Genomic DNA, 16,129 nt, shown 5'->3' on the forward strand with positions numbered 1-16,129 from the left:
TTGTTAATAGACACATACCGGACCCTTCAAAATATCATTAGAAGGGGCACGTAGGCATAGGCAGGAGAAAGCCCATAAAGCCATTTTAATGAGTTTTGATTGGTTAGATCCACTCTAAGCAGGGCCGGCCCTTCCATTAGGCGACATAGGCATAGGTGTGTGTGTGTGTGTGTGTGTGTGTGTGTGTGTGTGTGTGAGTGTGAGTGTGAGTGAGAGAGAGAGAGAGAGAGAGAGAGAGCGAGCTAGGGGCGCCGTCTGTCCAGGGGGGCGCTCGCGTGCATGCGTTTTTTTTTTTTTTTTTTTTACAAATGAACAATTAATAAATGTGAAAACAAGCAAAGTCCACATAATCATAATTTCATTGTTTAATAATATTAGTCAAATTAATAATTCTTATAATAACAACACACGACACCTATCACCCGCGCTCTGCGCACCTTGTTACTGTTTCTCTGTACACCACGGTATTTCACACCGTTGTTTCTAGGTAAAAGAGAGAAAGGCCCTCCCCCAGGAACTTCTGTTTATCTGTCGCATACCCTTGCCTTTTACATTGAGAGCTTTTATTATAGATTGGCAGTTTTATCAACCAATCATATTATCGAATTAGAATCGTTATGTAAAATGGTTTTAAAATATTTTTTGTGCAACACCTTTATATTTATTGTTTGTTATATGGTAATATTTAAGTAATTTGTTTTTTATTTGTTTCTTTAATAGTGACACAATCAACCCAATGATTGATGATGCAGGGGGCACCAACCAAAATCTCGCCTAGGGCACCACATTGGTCAGGGCCGGCTCTGACTCTAAGTCAGATATATGTCCTACAGCAGCAAAGAAAAACACTGATATAACATGTTAATATAGCATGAACTGGTATATAATTTTACTTTATTAATGAAATATATATATTTATATAATTTTACATACACCTTTACCCCTTCTCTGAAGGGTTAGAAGGGCCTGACTGCACACCACTGCAATATAGTGCTTTTCAAGCTCTATAATAATAATAAGAAGTATGAGGAATAAGCACTATAATATTTTTGTTGAATTTGCATGTGGGATAGCATTAAGCTCCAGTGATGATTACTAGCCCACCCCAGGTCTTCCACAGACAGCTATAACGGGACTGTTTTTCCTTCGCGAGAGTGAGCCGTCCCATCACAACTGCGCTTTAGCTGAAAAGGAAGCATGTCCGCTACGCACCGCACGCCGTTACTATGGAAGCTGCATTTTGACGCGGTGCTGACGCTGACGTCACAACGCGGGATTCTAGAATCCAAACAGAATCCCAAAGTTTGTGTTCGAAACGAGACCAGAGTTGGTTGAACTGACGGAAAGTTTCGCGTTTAAAAAGCGTTCAATACAGAAACATCTGTTAAATTCTGTTGTACAGCTGTCTGTCTACAGAGGTAAACGGTACAGACTACAGAGGTAAACATTTCTTTACACATTAGTCACTTCTTTATGAAGACGATCAACGATATGATACGATGGATTTAAATTATTTACTTCAAAGCTAATCTGTAGTCCTGTATGCTAGCTTGTTTTTGTTTGACTGACGATCGCTATGCGGTTTAGCGGCTTTGTCCACTTCTGAAGTGAGAGTGGATTGATTATAAAATCGTATTTGGCAGGTTAGATCGTTTAAAGCTGAAAACAGCTGTCCACGTTATCCTCGTGGCATGCCGTCCGTCCCTTTCGCTCGTGTTCCGTTTGTTTAACTTGCTGAGAGCTAAGAGCGTCTCTGAACTTTGGTACCTGTTTAAAACTGTACGTTAGCAGCTTTGGTAACTTTGAATTAGTTATTTATATCTTACACTCATTTTTACCCCATTTAAACGGAACCTAACACGTTAGTTCTATTGATGGGTAGTTACATAATCAGGGATGAAGGTGTTTAGCTGCGCCTGTATTTCTTCAGGTGATGGAGTCGTTGAGTGAGATGGAGCAGCGCTTGGTGCAGGAAGGACTGTCTGTGGACGCCTCCAGCTCTGAGCGTCTGGCTTTGCTGTGGCGGCTCTACGTGGAGAAGGACAAACGCGCGAGAGAGCTCACTCGGAACATACTGGAGCTGCGCTTGGAGCACGCGGCGGAGCTCAAAATCGTGAGTGTGTTTTCGAGCCATTTTCATCTTTGATTAATGCAATTTTAGCTTTTTCTTTGTTATACTTAAAAAAAAAATTAACTTTGTTGCCGCGCGTGAAAGGCGACATTAGTATCTCGTTCCCACGCCTTAATGATCTCGTTCCCACGCGTTAATTATCTCGTTCGCACGCGTTAGTAAGTCGTGGCCACGCGTTATTTTATTTTTTACATGATGTCACCTTACGGGCTCCGTAGATTTCTTTTAACTCTTTTTAAATTTTTTCTGTTGGGTTTTTTATCACTTCATTCGATAGCTGCCCAATTTTTTGTTGTAGATTAGTCTCATTTTCTAAATCTTTCTTCTTCGTATAAGAAGAGTTAGAGATCATTTTGCCTCTTAACACTGCCTTTCCCAAAGTAGTGTTGGTGGGGTTTCTGGAGAATCATTTGTTTCTAGGAAAGATGCCCACTCTTTTTTAATATAGCTGTCAAACTCTGGATCTCTGAGTAAGGAGGTATTTGGTTGCCAGTTGAAAGTTTTATATATTGGATTTATGTTCCATGTAAGTGATACTGGAGCATGGTCGCTAATTGTTATCGGGTGATATTTTATTTCAGATAGACAGGATATAATAGAATCGGTGGTTAAGAGATAGTCAATGCGAGAGTGCGAGTGGTATACTGATGAATAAAAAGAAAATTCTTTAGCGTTCGAGTTTTTGAGGCGCCAACCATCACTGAGCCCTAAGTCTGACATGTATTGCTTTATGATGTCTGTGGACTGCCAGTTACGTGTATTGTGTGAACTGGTTAATCTGTCTATATGTGGGTCGAGGGTTAAATTAAAGTCACCTCCAATAATAACTGTAGCGCCTGAGATATTGTTTATATGGTCGAAACATTCGTGAAAGAAGGATGGGTTATCAGTATTAGGGGCATATAAGCTAGCTATTGTTAAGGGGGTATTGCTGATGTTTATGTTGATTATAATATATCTTCCTTCTCGGTCTAATATGGAGGTGTTATGTATAAAAGATACATTTTTGCTTATTAATACTGATACTCCTCTTTGTCTGGAGTTATAGTAGGCTGAGAATATTTAGGTGTATTGTGATGACCTGAACTTGTGATGATTTGTTTCTGATAGATGTGTTTCTTGTAGTAAGCAAATGTCTGCCTTTAGTGACGTGAGATGATTTAGTACCTTGGTTTGCTTAATTTGTGTGCCGGTACCACGAATGTTCCAGGTTATAAATTTGAGTGAGGACATATAGTGGGATATGGATTAATAGTATTTATCAATGATATGATACGAGTGAGCACATGCTTGAATATTTTCTGCTGTGTATGGGATGGAATGTAAACAGAGTTATTTGTTTCCTGGTCTGGGATGTACAATAGTAATAAAACAGAAGTTGGTGCAGAAAGATAGAGAGAAGTGCTTCCATAGAGACAGATAGAATATAATATAAAAGGAGTTGGGTTTGGAGTGACATGCATGTTGTGATGTTGAGACGTTACGTGCGTTGTATTATTCCTGAGCTATTCCTTGTGTTATTTATGGGATTTTATGGATGGATTAATATGTATGCGGTGTGTTTACGAGTGTGTGTACATTTGCGTGCAGTGAATGGATGATTCTGGGTAGCGAGAAATCTAAAGTTAGAGGGAGAACAGAGATAGAGAGAGCAAAGTTCAGTGAAAAATATATATACATTATAAAAAAAAGTATGATATATATACACACACATACATACACTTACACATATGTCCACATATCCATACAAACACATACACACATACATACACACACACATATATATATATATATATATATATATATATATATATATATATATATATATATATATATATGCATTAGAGGTGTGCCAAAAAATTGATTCATATATCAAAAATCGATTCTCATTTACTACAATTCAGAATCGATTTTAAATGTCCCAAAATCGATTCTAAGTCGTGGTGAAGTCTCGCGTTACGTAATTACAAAATTACGCGAGACTTTACGCAGCATGTTCTGGGACACACTCATGCGCGAAAAAGGATCAAAACACATGGAGGAAAGAGATATTCAACCTGTCCGGTCTTCATTTAAGGCAAAAATATGGGTTCATTTTGGTTTTTACCGAATGCCGGGGAAGACTGAACTGGACACAATGTAGCTCGTGTGCAAGGCTTGTGTAACGCGGTGAGCACGGGAGCGTTAATATAGAGAAGGGTGAGAAATAATATAGAGAAGGGTGAGAAATAATATAGAGAAGGATGGACCCAACTGCCGGCTCGCAAGATCAAGACGTTTGACACTCGTCACATGTATTAGCGAGAGGGAAACGCGCACAGCGACCCAGAACGAACAAACAAAACAACACGGAAGACTCAACGCGCAAGAGAATAGAAAGCAAAACCGTGAGGGCACGGAGTAAATAGAAACAAAAACCAATGCGGAAAATACAACGCGTGAAAAATAACACTCAACCGTAGTGAGACGGGAGGAAGAAACAAAACAACAACAGTAACTAAAAAACAGCGCGGATAAATGCAACGCGAAAACGAAACCAAGGACACCAGCAGAAGTAACTGGCAAAAAACACTGCAGCAAAATAAAACCCTTCCCAAAAATAAAGGCAAAACGGATAGAAAGACATACAGGATTGGGAAAACTTGAGATGGGTCAGAAAGCGACGCATGAGATACTCGAATAAGTAAAGAGAAAGCATAACAGAGAGAGGTGGCGAGACACCATTAAACGATAAGCAATCACAGATAAAGCAGAGACTGGCTGAGAACGTACGGTTACGCCGGTTTAGTCTGGGACTGACTGGTGCCCCTAGCGACGGCTGGGGGAACTGCATCCGAGCCAGCCCTGACAGCTCACAAAATGAAGCTCAAGAATTTTGGTAACAACAAAAACCATTTTATTTTACCAAAGCACTTAATTTTTGTTAATTAAATGTGAAAGACACTTAATTTTCTGTATTTGTCGTTCTGTCTTGCAAAGCAGACTGTAGTAGATCATGTAAATTTTATAGACTTAAGCAGACATTTTTATAAATCAAATCGTTTTTTGAATCGAAAATCGTTTTGAATCGAAAATCGATTTTTGAATTGAATTGTGGCCCCCAAAATCGGAATCAAATCGAATCGTGAGATAGTAAACAATTCCCACCCCTAACATGCATACACACACATGCATCCATGCACATATACATACCTACATACACATACCTACATATACACATACCTACACACACATACACACATACACATACATACATACAAATAATTATCACTATATATTCAAGATACAGACTGTAGAGCTCAGCGTGTATGAGAGGGAGATAGAGCGCAACAGTGAGCGAGGTCAGGAAAGATAGAGAGAGACCGCTCATTCAATTATATAATATAGGAACCTAAAACAACCAAGGGGTTATGTCTTTGTCATAATATAGCATTCCATTGACAAAAAGTTTGTCAACTGTGATAACTGCTTTTTCCCCCTCTTTAATGAAGACTTTTCTGACAGCAAACAGTTTTCTGCGTCTGTCCAGGATTTCACGGGGGAACTGGTCGTTAATTCCCAGGTCTGTACCTCTAAGTTTCCTTCCTTTACTCATGATGAGTTCTTTATGTTTGTAATGCTCGACCTTAGCGACGATGGGTCTGGGTCGGTTGTTCTCGGGTTTTTTTCTTCCTAAGTGGTGCGCGCGGTGGAATGTGATAGATGAGGTTATTTCAGGTGAGACTTTCAGTTTGGTGATCATAAAGTCTTTTAATGTCTTCTGGGTTTTCCTGTGTGTGTTCAGGTATTCCAGAGAATACAATATTGTCTCTCATACTGCGTGCTTGTAAGTCCAGAATTGTTTCTTTCATTTGTTTGTCTTCAAGTGTAAATGTTGATAGCTGGGTTGTGAGATCGCTGACGGAATGCTGTAGCGTTTTGTTTTCTTTGGTAAGAGTAATGATTTGCTCTTGGCTATATTCCAAGCTTTCACATAGGGCTTGAAATTCTTTATGCAATATTTCAACGAGGGATATTCTGGCGTCGAGTGCAGATAGTTTGCTGTTAATTGATAGCAGGATAGACCTCTGACCTCTGTGCAGCAGGGTGGTGAAGCTGGAGCTCCTGTATCTCCAGGTGAGCTGGGTGGTCGGAGTCGCTTGCCGGTAGGGGTTTGGTGTTGTTCACCTTTAGGTTTGTCTTCTTTCTTGTCCTTGTTCATGATGACGTTTTGGTAGTAGAGATCGATGTATTCTTCTAGGGATTCCAGGGCGTTGAGTTGGTGTTTCCAGATAATTTAGTTTCCCGTTTGAGTGTAGAGTTGTTTGTTTGGTCGTCTAGCAGCGGAGGGCCGCCATCCACAGTGTCTCGCGAGAGAGTGCTCAGCGACATTTGCATATTTATGAGCATGCACGTATGTGAGCGTGCACGTATGTGAGCGTGTGTGGAAAAAAAAGTGTGAGCGTGCACGTATGTGAGCGTGTGTGAAAAAAAGTGCGCGTGTGTGTGCATGTAAGCATGCGTGTTTTTGAAAAAAAATTATAAATTAAAGTGCGCATGTGAGCGTGTGTGAAAAAAAGAGTGCGTGTGTGAGCGTGCACGTATGTGAGTGTGTGTGAAAAAAAGAGTGCGTGTGTGTGCATGTAAGCATGCATGTTTTTGAAAAAAATTTATAAATTAAAGTGCGCATGTGAGCGTGTGTGAAAAAAAGAGTGCGTGTGTGAGCGTGCACGTATGTGAGTGTGTGTGAAAAAAAGAGTGCATGTGAGCGTGCACGTATGTGAGTGTGTGGAAAAAAAGAGTGCGTGTGTGAGCGTGCATGTAATTCCCTCTCAAGTCGAGATCACGAAACCAAGTCATTCTTTGTATTACGGGCTTTAATCACACATAGCATGATAGTGTGCCGTGAGAACTGTTAGACATACAGAAAGAGAGAAAAAATGAACGAAAAGAAACAACTTATTTTCACACGAAGATTTCGAAGGAACAACGCGACCGTACCGTTACATGAAATTCGTCACATTACATCTTTAAATCTTACAAAATTACAGTAACAGAAACATTAAATGTACCTCATTGGCCGCTTTCCCTTGAGAAAGAATTAGAAATCTTCAGACCTTAAATGCACTATGCACTTTATACAATCTTCTTTAATCACCGCTGATCTTAAACAGATGAATCAGCGAGGTGTCTGCCTGCTAGCTTGGTCTAGCATGTCGCAAGTGTAACCCTCAAAGTAACACCCTATCAACTCGTGGCAGCAAACATTGGTTTCCCCCTTATCAAAAACAAACAATATACATGAAATATATGAAATTATGCTTAGAATATTTAACTATCTTACTAGAAACGTATGTATTTATGAACTCTATATTTTTAACCTAATATTTATTAATCTATTATTTATTTTATTTATTTATTCTGACTTTGATGGCAGCTACAGTGCACGTATGTGAGCGTGTGTGAAAAAAAGTGTATGTGAGCATGCACGTATGAGTGTGTGTGAAAAAAAGTGCGCGTGTGAGCATGCGAGTGTGTGAAAAAAAGTGAGTGTGAAAAAAAACGCGTGTGTGTGCATGTGAGCATGCGTGTTTTTGAAAAAAATAAATAAATTAAAGTGTGCGTGTGAAAAAAAGAGTTCGTGTGTGAGCGTGCACGTATGTGAGCGTGTGTGAAAAAGTGTGAAAAAAAGATTGCATGTGAGCGTGCACGTATGAGTGTGTGTGAAAAAAAGAGTGCGTAAGCGTGCAAGTATGAGCTTGTGTGAAAAAAAGAGTGCATGTGAGCGTGCACGTATGAGCGTGTGTGAAAAAAAGTGCACGTGTGAGCATGCATGTGTGAAAAAAAAAGTGAGAGTGTGAAAAAAGTGCGCGTGTGTGGGCATGTGAGCATGCGTGTTTTTGAAAAAAATTAATAAATGAAAGTGCGCATGTGAGCATGTGTGAAAAAAAAGAGTGCGTGTGTGAGCGTGCACGTATGTGAGCGTGTGTGAAAAAAAGAGTGCATGTGAGCGTGCACGTATGAGTGTGTGTGAAAAAAAGAGTGCGCGTGTGAGCATGCCAGTGTGTGGAAAAAAAGTGTGAATGTGAAAAAAAAGTGCGCATGATTGTGCATGTGAGCATGCGTGTTTTTGAAAAAAATTAATAAATTAAAGTGCGCGTGTGAGTTTGTGCGTGTGTAAAAAAAGTGAGTGTGCGTGTGATCTTGCGAATGAAAAAAGTGCATGTTCTATTTGTTCAACGCTGAGAATCCCAGCATGATCAATGCACACTTTGCTTTACTTTGCTGTGGTCATTCGAGCTGGTTGTTTTATTCCCTGCCCTTCTGTCTTTTCCCTTTTTATTCTTTCTCTCCCCCTCTTTTCTTGGTCCACCTAACCCCAATAATTATCACTTTGCATATTGTTATAATTTTTATAAATGTCATTTAAACTGTACATAAAAACAAAGTTGTCCTCCAAAGATGGGGGGGTGGAGGTGGGCCATAAAAAAACTTAGTGTACAAGTGAAATGTTTAGTTTAATTAATCCATAATCCATAATTCTTAACAACTTCATATAATGAAATTGAGAGTGTGGTCAAAAAGTGTGTTTTACCAAGCTCCCCTCTTACCTTTCCCCAAACTATCCGTCATATAACATCTGTGTGTGTGAAAAAAAGAGGGCATGTGAGCATGCACGTATGAGTGTGTGTGAAAAAAGAGTGCGTGTGTGAGCATGCACGTATGAGCGTGTGTGAAAAAAGAGGGCATGTGTGAGCGTGCACGTATGAGTGTGTGAAAAAAGAGTGCATGTGAGCGTGCACGCACGAGTGTGTGTGAAAAAAGAGTGCATGTGAGCGTGCACGCACGAGTGTGTGTGAAAAAAGAGTGCATGTGAGTGTGCACGCACGAGTGTGTGTGAAAAAAGAGTGCATGTGTGAGCATGCGAGTGTGGAAAAAAAGTGTGAATGTGAAAAAAGTGCACGTGATTGTGCATGTGAGCATGCGTGTTTTTGAAAAAAATGTATAAATTAAAGTGCGCGTGTGAGTTTGTGCGTGTGTAAAAAAAAGTGAGTGTGCATGTGATCTTGCGCATGAAAAAAGTGCGTGTTGTCTATTTGTTCAACGCTGAGAATCCTGGCATGATCAATGCACACTCTGCTTTACTTGGCTGTGGACATTCGAGCTGGTTGTGTTTTATTTTTATATATATATTCCCTGCCCTTCTGTCTTTTCCCTTTTTATTCTTTCTCTCCCCCCTCTTTTCGTGGTCCATCTAACCCCAATAATTATCACTTTGGATATTGTTATAATTTTTATAAATGTCATTTAAACTGTACATAAAAACAAAGTTGTCCTCCAAAGATGGGGGGGTGGAGGTGGGCCAAAAAAAAACTTAGTGTACAAGTGAAATGTTTAGTTTAATTAATCCATAATCCTTAACAACTTCATATAATGAAATTGAGAAACAAAGTGTGGTCCAAAAGTGTGTTTTACCAAGCTCCCCTCTTACCTTTCCCCAAACTATCCGTCATATAACATTTGTGTGTGTGTAAAAAAGAGTGCATGTGAGCGTGCACATATGAGTGTGTGTGAAAAAAAGAGTGCGTGTGTGAGCGTGCACGTATGTGAGCGTGTGTGAAAAAAGAGTGCATGTGAGCGTGCACGTATGAGCGTGTGTGAAAAAAGAGTGCATGTGAGCGTGCACGTATGAGTGTGTGTGAAAAAAGAGTGCATGTGAGCGTGCACGTATGAGTGTGTGTGGAAAAAAGAGTGCATGTGTGAGCATGCACATATGAGTGTGTGGAAAAAAAAGTGCGTGTGTGAAAAAAGAGGGCATGTGAGCATGCACGTATGAGTGTGTGTGAAAAAAGGGCATGTGTGAGCGTGCATGTATGAGCGTGTGTGAAAAAAGAGTGTGTGTATGAGCGTGCACATATGAGTGTGTGAAAAAAAGAGTGCGTGTGTGAGCGTGCACGTATGTGAGCGTGTGTGAAAAAAGAGTGCATGTGAGCGTGCACGCACGAGTGTGTGTGAAAAAAGAGTGCATGTGAGTGTGCACGCACGAGTGTGTGTGAAAAAAGAGTGCATGTGTGAGCATGCGAGTGTGGAAAAAAAGTGTGAATGTGAAAAAAGTGCACGTGATTGTGCATGTGAGCATGCGTGTTTTTGAAAAAAATGTATAAATTAAAGTGCGCGTGTGAGTTTGTGCGTGTGTAAAAAAAAGTGAGTGTGCATGTGATCTTGCGCATGAAAAAAGTGCGTGTTGTCTATTTGTTCAACGCTGAGAATCCTGGCATGATCAATGCACACTCTGCTTTACTTGGCTGTGGACATTCGAGCTGGTTGTGTTTTATTTTTATATATATATTCCCTGCCCTTCTGTCTTTTCCCTTTTTATTCTTTCTCTCCCCCCTCTTTTCGTGGTCCATCTAACCCCAATAATTATCACTTTGGATATTGTTATAATTTTTATAAATGTCATTTAAACTGTACATAAAAACAAAGTTGTCCTCCAAAGATGGGGGGGTGGAGGTGGGCCAAAAAAAAACTTAGTGTACAAGTGAAATGTTTAGTTTAATTAATCCATAATCCTTAACAACTTCATATAATGAAATTGAGAAACAAAGTGTGGTCCAAAAGTGTGTTTTACCAAGCTCCCCTCTTACCTTTCCCCAAACTATCCGTCATATAACATTTGTGTGTGTGTAAAAAAGAGTGCATGTGAGCGTGCACATATGAGTGTGTGTGAAAAAAAGAGTGCGTGTGTGAGCGTGCACGTATGTGAGCGTGTGTGAAAAAAGAGTGCATGTGAGCGTGCACGTATGAGCGTGTGTGAAAAAAGAGTGCATGTGAGCGTGCACGTATGAGTGTGTGTGAAAAAAGAGTGCATGTGAGCGTGCACGTATGAGTGTGTGTGGAAAAAAGAGTGCATGTGTGAGCATGCACATATGAGTGTGTGAAAAAAAAGTGCGTGTGTGAAAAAAGAGGGCATGTGAGCATGCACGTATGAGTGTGTGTGAAAAAAGGGCATGTGTGAGCGTGCATGTATGAGCGTGTGTGAAAAAAGAGTGTGTGTATGAGCGTGCACATATGAGTGTGTGAAAAAAAGAGTGCGTGTGTGAGCGTGCACGTATGTGAGCGTGTGTGAAAAAAGAGTGCATGTGAGCGTGCACGTACGAGTGTGTGAAAAAGTTAGTGTGTGAGCGTGCACGTATGTGAGCGTGTGTGAAAAAAAGAGTGCGTGTGTGAGCGTGCACGTATATGTGAACGTGTGTGAAAAAAGAGTGCATGTGAACGTGCACGTATGAGCGTGTGTGAAAAAAGAGGGCATGTGTGAGCGTGCACGTATGAGTGTGTGAAAAAAGAGTGCATGTGAGCGTGCACGCACGAGTGTGTGAAAAAAGAGTGCATGTGAGCGTGCACGCACGAGTGTGTGTGAAAAAAGAGTGCATGTGAGCGTGCACGCACGAGTGTGTGTGAAAAGAGTGCATGTGTGAGCATGCGAGTGTGGAAAAAAAGTGTGAATGTGAAAAAAGTGCACGTGATTGTGCATGTGAGCATGCGTGTTTTTGAAAAAAATGTATAAATTAAAGTGCATGTGTGTTTGTGCGTGTGTAAAAAAAAGTGAGTGTGCATGTGATCTTGCGCATGAAAAAAGTGCGTGTTGTCTATTTGTTCAACGCTGAGAATCCTGGCATGATCAATGCACACTCTGCTTTACTTTGCTGTGGTCATTCGAGTTGGTTGTGTTTTTAATTTTTATATATATATTTCCTGCCCTTCTGTCTTTTCCCTTTTTATTCTTTCTCTCCCCCTCTTTTCTTGGTCCATCTAACCCCAATAATTATCACTTTGAATATTGTTATAATTTTTATAAATGTCATTTAAACTGTACATAAAAACAAAGTTGTCCTCCAAAGATGGGGGGGTGGAGGTGGGCCAAAAAAAAACTTAGTGTACAAGTGAAATGTTTAGTTTAATTAATCCATAATCCTTAACAACTTCATATAATGAAATTGAGAAACAAAGTGTGGTCCAAAAGTGTGTTTTACCAAGCTCCCCTCTTACCTTTCCCCAAACTATCCGTCATATAACATTTGTGTGTGTGTAAAAAAGAGTGCATGTGAGCGTGCACATATGAGTGTGTGTCAAAAAAAGAGTGCGTGTGTGAGCGTGCACGTATGTGAGCGTGTGTGAAAAAAGAGTGCATGTGAGCGTGCACGTATGAGTGTGTGTGAAAAAAGAGTGCATGTGAGCGTGCACGTATGAGTGTGTGTGGAAAAAAGAGTGCATGTGTGAGCATGCACGTATGAGTGTGTGAAAAAAAAGTGCGTGTGTGAAAAAAGAGGGCATGTGAGCATGCACGTATGAGTGTGTGTGAAAAAAGTGCATGTGTGAGCATGCGAGTGTGTGGAAAAAAAGTGTGAATGTGAAAAAAGTGCACGTGATTGTGCATGTGAGCATGCGTGTTTTTGAAAAAAATTTATAAATTAAAGTGCGCGTGTGAGTTTGTGCGTGTGTAAAAAAAAGTGAGTGTGCATGTGACCTTGCGCATGAAAAAAGTGCGTGTTGTCTATTTGTTCAACGCTGAGAATCCTGGCATGATCAATGCACACTCTGCTTTACTTTGCTGTGGTCATTTGAGCTGGTTGTGTTTTTTATTTTTATATATATATATTCCCTGCCCTTCTGTCTTTCCCCTTTTTATTCTTTCTCTCCCCCTCTTTTCTTGGTCCATCTAACCCCAATAATTATCACTTTGCATATTGTTATAATTTTTATAAATGTCATTTAAACTGTACATAAAAACAAAGTTGTCCTCCAAAGATGGGGGGTGGAGGTGGGCCAAAAAAAACTTAGTGTACAAGTGAAATGTTTAGTTTAATTAATCCATAATCCATAATTCTTAACAACTTCATATAATGAAATTGAGAAACAAAGTGTGGTCAAAAAGTGTGTTTTACCAAGCTACCCTCTTACCTTTCCCCAAACTATCCGTCATATAACATCTGTGTGTGTGAAAAAAAGAGTGCATGTGAGCGTGCACATATGAGTGTGTGAAAAAGAGTTAGTGTGTGAGCGTGCACGTATGTGAGCGTGTGTGAAAAAAAGTGCATGTGAGTGTGCACGTATGAGTGTGTGAAAAAGAGTTAGTGTGTGAGCGTGCACGTTTGTGAGCGTGTGTGAAAAAAAGAGTGCGTGTGTGAGCGTGCACGTATGTGAACGTGTGTGAAAAAAGAGTGCGTGTGAGCGTGCACGCACGAGTGTGTGTGAAAAAAGAGTGCATGTGAGCGTGCACGCACGAGTGTGTGTGAAAAAAGAGTGCATGTGTGAGCATGCGAGTGTGTGGAAAAAGTGTGAATGTGAAAAAGTGCACGTGATTGTGCATGTGAGCATGCGTGTTTTTGAAAAAAATGTATAAATTAAAGTGCGCGTGTGAGTTTGTGCGTGTGTAAAAAAAAAGTGAGTGTGCATGTGATCTTGCGCATGAAAAAAGTGCGTGTTGTCTATTTGTTCAACGCTGAGAATCCTGGCATGATCAATGCACACTCTGCTTTACTTGGCTGTGGACATTCGAGCTGGTTGTGTTTTATTTTTATATATATATTCCCTGCCCTTCTGTCTTTCCCCTTTTTATTCTTTCTCTCCCCCTTTTCTTGGTCCATCTAACCCCAATAATTATCACTTTGAATATTGTTATAATTTTTATAAATGTCATTTAAACTGTACATAAAAACAAAGTTGTCCTCCAAAGATGGGGGGGTGGAGGTGGGCCAAAAAAAAACTTAGTGTACAAGTGAAATGTTTAGTTTAATTAATCCATAATTCTTAACAACTTCATATAATGAAATTGAGAAACAAAGTGGTCCAAAAGTGTGTTTTACCAAGCTCCCCTCTTACCTTTCCCCAAACTATCCATCATATAACATTTGTGTGTGTGTAAAAAAGAGTGCATGTGAGCGTGCACATATGAGTGTGTGTGAAAAAAAAGAGTGCGTGTGTGAGCGTGCACGTATGTGAGCGTGTGTGAAAAAAGAGTGCATGTGAGCGTGCACGTATGAGTGTGTGAAAAAGAGTTAGTGTGTGAGCGTGCACGTATGTGAGCGTGTGTGAAAAAAAGAGTGCGTGTGTGAGCGTGCACGTATGTGAGCGTGTGTGAAAAAAAGAGTGCGTGTGTGAGCGTGCACGTATATGTGAACGTGTGTGAAAAAAGAGTGCGTGTGTGAGCGTGCACGTATGAGCGTGTGTGAAAAAAGAGGGCGTGTGTGAGCGTGCACGCACGAGTGTGTGTGAAAAAAGAGGGCGTGTGTGAGCGTGCACGCACGAGTGTGTGTGAAAAAAGAGTGCATGTGAGCGTGCACGCACGAGTGTGTGTGAAAAAAGAGTGCATGTGAGCGTGCACGCACGAGTGTGTGTGAAAAAAGAGTGCATGTGAGCGTGCACGCACGAGTGTGTGTGAAAAAAGAGTGCATGTGTGAGCATGCGAGTGTGGAAAAAAAGTGTGAATGTGAAAAAAGTGCACGTGATTGTGCATGTGAGCATGCGTGTTTTTGAAAAAAATGTATAAATTAAAGTGCATGTGTGAGTTTGTGCGTGTGTAAAAAAAAGTGAGTGTGCATGTGATCTTGCGCATGAAAAAAGTGCGTGTTGTCTATTTGTTCAACGCTGAGAATCCTGGCATGATCAATGCACACTCTGCTTTACTTTGCTGTGGTCATTCGAGTTGGTTGTGTTTTTTATTTTTATATATATATATTCCCTGCCCTTCTGTCTTTTCCCTTTTTATTCTTTCTGTCCCCCTCTTTTCTTGGTCCATCTAACCCCAATAATTATCACTTTGCATATTGTTATAATTTTTATAAATGTCATTTAAACTGTACATAAAAACAAAGTTGTCCTCCAAAGATGGGGGGTGGAGGTGGGCCAAAAAAAACTTAGTGTACAAGTGAAATTCTTAACAACTTCATATAATGAAATTGAGAAACAAAGTGTGGTCAAAAAGTGTTTTACCAAGCTCCCCTCTTACCTTTCCCCAAACTATCCGTCATATAACATCTGTGTGTGTGAAAAAAAGAGTGCATGTGAGCGTGCACATATGAGTGTGTGAAAAAAAGAGTGCGTGTGTGAGCGTGCACGTATGTGAGCATGTGTGAAAAAAGAGTGCGTGTGTGAGCGTGCACGTATGAGCGTGTGTGAAAAAAGAGGGCGTGTGTGAGCGTGCACGTATGAGCGTGTGAAAAAAGAGTGCATGTGAGCGTGCACGTATGAGCGTGTGTGAAAAAAGAGTGCATGTGAGCGTGCACGCACGAGTGTGTGTGAAAAAAGAGTGCATGTGAGCGTGCACGTATGAGTGTGTGTGAAAAAAGAGTGCATGTGAGCGTGCACGTATGAGTGTGTGTGAAAAAAGAGTGCATGTGAGCGTGCACGTATGAGTGTGTGTGAAAAAAGAGGGCATGTGAGCATGCACGTATGAGTGTGTGTGAAAAAAGGGCATGTGTGAGCGTGCACGTATGAGCGTGTGTGAAAAAAGAGTGTGTGTATGAGCGTGCACATATGAGTGTGTGAAAAAAAGAGTGCGTGTGTGAGCGTGCACGTATGTGAGCGTGTGTGAAAAAAGTGCATGTAAGCGTGCACGTATGAGTGTGTGAAAAAAGAGTGCGTGTGTGAGCGTGCACGTATGAGCGTGTGTGAAAAAAGAGGGCATGTGTGAGCGTGCACGTATGAGTGTGTGTGAAAAAAGAGGGCATGTGTGAGCGTGCACGCACGAGTGTGTGAAAAAAGAGTGCATGTGAGCGTGCACGCACGAGTGTGTGAAAAAAGAGTGCATGTGAGCGTGCACGCACGAGTGTGTGTGAAAAAAGAGTGCATGTGTGAGCATGCAAGTGTGGAAAAAAGTGTGAATGTGAAAAAAGTGCACGTGATTGTGCATGTGAGCATGCGTGTTTTTGAAAAAAATGTATAAATTAAAGTGCATGTGTGTTTGTGCGTGTGTAAAAAAAAGTGAGTGTGCATGTGATCTTGCGCATGAAAAAAGTG

The 16,129-nt window shown here is 40.6% G+C and overlaps 1 long non-coding RNA gene across 1 annotated transcript; it reads left to right on the top strand.

The window, feature by feature from the left end:
• The first annotated feature begins 1,302 nt into the window (after positions 1-1,302).
• Positions 1,303-9,223, top strand: LOC143527484 (uncharacterized). Its single transcript, XR_013134138.1, has 3 exons — positions 1,303-1,440; positions 1,931-2,113; positions 5,623-9,223. It is a non-coding gene; the product is annotated as an uncharacterized LOC143527484 (long non-coding RNA).
• The last annotated feature ends 6,906 nt before the right edge of the window (positions 9,224-16,129 follow it).

Source organism: Brachyhypopomus gauderio, chromosome 11 (assembly GCF_052324685.1).
Source record: "Brachyhypopomus gauderio isolate BG-103 chromosome 11, BGAUD_0.2, whole genome shotgun sequence".
NCBI classification, from domain to species: domain Eukaryota; kingdom Metazoa; phylum Chordata; class Actinopteri; order Gymnotiformes; family Hypopomidae; genus Brachyhypopomus; species Brachyhypopomus gauderio.